Consider the following 5304-nt stretch of genomic DNA (forward strand, 5'->3'; position numbering starts at 1 on the left):
TATATCAATCCGTCTGTCTCACTGCAGGACCCCCTCTGGTGATCTTCATTACACACCACCCTCCACTCCTTTAACTCAGTGTCAGGTTCATTTTTAGCAGCACGCAGTTATTCAGCGAGATCACGCCACACCAGCGCTATCCTAATGGTGCGCATTAATATGTAGCATATCAGGTACACTGGCTGCCTGTTAATTCCCTTTTTGATTCCCCTCAATGTGCCACTAACTGCTGAGTACAGCCTCGCCCGCCTTTGCCGCCATAGTATATTTTAGGATGTTGCTCCCTACCTAGGAGTTCACGATGGTTCGTGATGTGGCGTTAAGGGCTGCAGTTGATCTCTACCTTTCATGGGTGCCGTGCTCTACAGCGTCTGGTAGGGGGGTCTCTCGCCGGCGTGTGCCTGCCATTTTGCGGAGAAGTTTCACACCCCTCACCGTTCAGGATGTGCGGTTCACCTGAATTTGAATTTGAATTTAAAATTATTTATAAAGCGCTCGTTAGCCAGCGGCTTCATGCGCTACAACTTGCAGAAAACAAGGCAGAAAGGCAAATGTAAATTAAAGAAATTCAAGCTACAGGAGGACAGTTAGTTGAAGGCTTTGGTAAACAAGTAAGTTTTGAGTTGTTTTCTGAACTGGGGATATAGAGTCAAGGCTCTGAGCTCAGGAGGCAGGGAGTTCCAGAGGAGTGGAGCAAGGGTCGCAAATTTCGAACCTCCCCATTTCTTCCTCCGGAATCGCGGGACAGTGAGGAGGGATTGGGTAGATGAACGAAGTTCTCTGGTAGGGGACATAGGGAATAATCTCAGAAGAGATAAAAGCCGGTGCCGTGCCCAGTCTCGCTTGAAAGGTGATGGAGGCCAGCTTGAACTGGACACGTTCACGAACTGGGAGCCAATGCAAAGAATTAAGAAGGGGGGTGACATGGTGGGATTTTGGTAATTTGAACACCAGGCGCACCGCCTGGTTCTGAATCTGCTGCAACCGCCTAAGGCTATATGCAGGTATACTAGCATATAGGGCGTTGCCGTAATCCAGGCGGGAGATGACCATTGCCAAGGTGATCAATTTCAAAGCGTGAAAAGAAAAAAAAACGGGACACCTTGCGTATAGTACGCAGTGAAAGAAAGGAAGAGGACACCACACTAACCTGTGAGTGAAGAGTGAGCTGGGGGTTGAGCTTGATGCCTAGAGTTTTTACTGAGGAAGAGGGGACAGGTGGGGAACCAAGGGAAGGGGGCCAAAACAGAGGAGACCAGGGACTGGATGAACCTCCCGTCAACACCAGCTCGGTCTTGTCTGGGTTGAGTTTTAAATGGTTGTGGTTCATCCAGTCTCGGATGTGAATCATGGTAGATTGGAAGTTGGAGGTAGAAGACGGGGAAGAGGACAGGTTAAAAACAAGTTGGAGGTCATCAGCATAGTTGTATACTGTGACCTCCATCTGCTGTAGAGAAAAAATAAGTGGGGCGATGTAAAGGTTAAACAAAAGGGGTGAAAGGGAGGAACCTTGGGGGACCCCGCACTGAACTTTCCGGAAGTCCGCAGTAAAGTTACCCAGGCGAACTGCCTGGGTGCGGTCCCTCAGGAAGGAGGATAACCATACCAGTGCGGTACCTCCGATCCCCGCCGCCTTGACACGGGAGAGTAAGATGGTATGATCAACCGTGTCAAAGGCGGCTGAGGGATCAAGAAGGACCAGGGCCTGGGTCTTGTTGGTATCCATTCCCTCCCTGAGGTTGTCAAGGACCGAGAGTACTACGGACTCCGTGGAGTGTGCGGGGCGGAAACCGGCCTCGCGGGGGGCTAAGACCCCATGCGTCTCCACAAAAGGGCTCAAAGTGCGGGTGACGTGGCGCTCGAGCACTTTTGCCAGAAATGGCAAGAGGGAGATGGGGCGATAGTTGGCGGGGCCGAGGGGTCCGCGCCCGGTTTCTTAAGAATGGGGACGATGATTGCTGTTTTCAGTGGGGCGGGTACCACGCCCTGAGAAAGTGAACTGTTAAGAAGGTGAAGGGGGGGAATCGGAACAGGAAGAAAAAATGTGACGGAGAATGTGGGAGGGGCAAGGGTCTAGGGGGGAACCAGATTTGACTAAGGGAATTATCGAAGTCAGGGTTTCCTTAGTCAGGAGAGGGAGGGCATCAAGTTGTCCCTTGGGGAGGGGGCACTGAGGATCCACAAACGTAGGAGAAGGGGGAGGGATATTGGCCTTGATGGTGGCAATTTTTGGGATAAAGAAATTGTTAAGAGAGTGGCAGAGTTCTGGAGAAGGAGTGGGTTTCAAGGTGGTTCTGTCAGAGAATGCCAAGTTGTGCACAATCGAGAAAATTTCCCTCGATTGGTTCTCTGCGGCGAGGACTTTGGAGGAGAAATAAGCTGTTTTCGCCGCCAGGATGGCCTGCTTATATTGGGACAGGATGTTAATGAACTCCAATCGTAGTAGGGGGCAGTAATTTCTCCTCCAGGCACGCTCCGCTCTGCGTACCGCTAGTTTAGTAGTCTTGAGGTCCTCATTAAACCATAGGTTGGCATCCTTCTCCCGCTTTGAAGTAACCCGCTTAAGGGGGGTAATGGAGTCGCAACCAGAGGTGAGCAACTGATTGAGGAACGCGACTTGGGAGAGAAGGGATGTACCTTGTAATAAAGGGTAGGAAGCGGTGAGTAGGTCAGATAGATTGTCTGGGTCTACTCGTCCCCAGGCCTGGACCCAAACGTTTTTGGGAAGTGGGGGCTTGACCGGGGGGTAAATGGGGAGGGCAAATGAGATCAGGTGATGGTCCGACCAGGTGCAGGGTGAGATAGACGCAGATTTTACAGGGCAGTTCAAGGACCAGATCTGGTCTAGAACGTGTCCCTTAGCGTGGGTGGGGGAGTGGATATGGGGTATGAAATTAAGAGATCGGAGGGTTTCTGAAAATTCCTTAGAGGAAGGGCATTCTGCGGGGTCGGACGGCCAGAAGTTAAAGTCACCCAAAAGCAGAATGGAAGAGTTGTTGATCGTGATCGTGGCTAGTACTTCCAGAAAGGTAGGGAGAAACAGTAGGGGCGATTGAGGAGGGCGGTAGATTAGTAAGCAAGTAAGGGGAGGGGTAATGGAGGTGGTGCGGATGGCCAGGTACTCCGTGGTGGCAATATCAGGCAGAGAGAGAATTTGAAAAGGCAAGTCGGCTCGGGCAATGAGCGCTACACCTCCCCCGGCCCTGCCATTAAGGCGATCTGAGCGTAAGGCGTAGTATGGAGCTGGTAGAGTGGCCAATAGGGCGGGGAGGGAGTCGTCGCAAAACCAGGTTTCTGTGAGAAACAACATATCTGGAGCATGGAGGTCCAGCAGCACCGATAGCTCATGCGAATGGGCTACGGCGGACCGGGTATTGAAATAGTAGGCTGAGAGGGTTTTAGTGGGTCTAGGATTGACAGTACCCCCAGAACAATTAGTGGGAATGTAATGTGCGGGGTGGGGGGAATGTGGCTGGGGGGGGGGGAAACGTGAGCGGGAGACAAGCCGAGGGAGGAGATACGGGAACAGGTGGTGGCAGCTAAAGGCCAAGGGCCCTGGAGACTGAAGTTCTGCCGGCGAGTAGGTGGAAAAATGGGCAGAGTGATTTGCCCCTAGCCCCGGTCGGCCGCGGACGGGCGCAGACGGGCTTGACTTATGCGCGAAGTCGGCCCTCCCGCTACGCTCGTCCGCTGCGCTTGCTCCAGGTCGCCATTTATATCTGGTTGCCGTGAGCCACTAGACCGCTGACCTGCATGGTGGAGAGGCAGGGCGGAACTGGAGCAGGACCAGGCAGGAAGTGTCGCTCGTGGGCTGACCCTCCGCTCAAACGGCACACAGCCGGGGCGGACCAGGGTCAAGAGAGAGGAAGATGGAGGTGGGTTGCCAAAATACAAAATGAGAATACAGGTGCGATGCTATCAGTCAGCATGGAGACAGTTTAAAAATCACACAAGGTGCGCGGGGGTTTTTAATCGTAGTGCAACATTTTAAAACACGCAAGAGCGCGAAGCTTTTAATCAGCAAAGAGACATTTAAAATACACCGGGTGCGCAACACAGCTATCAATCAGCTGGGTTGTGCAATTTTAAATGAAATGCAATCAGCGTAGCGTAGGAGCGCGCAAGTAGCCTGCCCACCGCTGTGATCTCCACTCACGGTATTCTTCAGCGGGTGCCAGCAGGTATGCTACTTCCGTTACTTGGGCCCCCTCCAGTCCTGCAGTATCCATTCCGGTCGTGGCATTCACAGGTCGCTGCCATCTTAGGGTTGCCAGCTTTTTCACCGCTTCTGACCCGTACTGCTGATTCTCAATTTCGGAGCCTTATCGAGTGTTCGTTTTCACTGCAGTATGTGCCGACCGGTGCTTTGTTCTTTTCCCGACTTTTTAAAGTTTCCCTTTCGTCAGAGAGCGTAGAGTACATCTTTGAAGAGGATCAGAGGGACATGTTACCACAATAAGCTTGAAAGAGGATTCTCCAGGCTCCTCGGGGCGGGGAGAAAGGGCAGCTTGATGCCCGGGCACAGAGGGGATTCGAACGGAACGCAAACTTTCCCCCCTCTGCCGGGAGGGCACAACGAACTGCCGAGAAACGCAACAAGCGCTCACAATGACACAGCCTTTTCTCTTTTAGCCACGTCCCACTCGGATGGGCTCGGCCAGACTTCCTGCTGACTTAAAAGGTTTCTTATCTCCTTTATGGGGCCACCTGGACCCATAAAGAAGATAAGAAACCTTTTACGCCAGCAGTAAGTCAAAGAGCTCAGTATGAAAAGGACGGGGCTTAAAGAGAAAGAAGAACGTCACTAGGACCTCTTCTTCAATGGCTGGCCACCGTTTAGCATGAACGGTGACGCCAGCCAATGGAAAAGAGGGACGGGGCTTAACCTTGCTAGTGAAACTCACTCTATATCATTACATTTCGACAGCTCGACTGCACATGTGCACATTCTTTCTCAGGCCAAGACCTAAAAACAGGGCATAATGAAAGAGTCCACTCATATCTTTTAATCGTTCTAAGGGAAAGCAACTCAAAATTCTCCAGCTGTTGCAGTCATTACAGGAATCAGAGATCTGATCAGTCAGAAATCAATCAGATGTACCACAGAGCAGCCAGAAATATGCCAAAATGGCACACATGAGGCAGGTTCCTGGGGCATGTTGCTCGGGCACCAATAAAAATCATAGGCAAACAGCAGAACACTCCTGTGCTCCCCACAGGCATTTAGGAGAGCACGAAGAGAAGCACCTATGCATTCAGCCACGTTTGCATGTGGACAAGAAGATAAGACCATGGCATACTCAC

This window comes from Lissotriton vulgaris, unplaced genomic scaffold (genome assembly GCF_964263255.1).
Source record: "Lissotriton vulgaris unplaced genomic scaffold, aLisVul1.2 SCAFFOLD_562, whole genome shotgun sequence".
Taxonomy (NCBI): Eukaryota; Metazoa; Chordata; class Amphibia; order Caudata; family Salamandridae; genus Lissotriton; species Lissotriton vulgaris.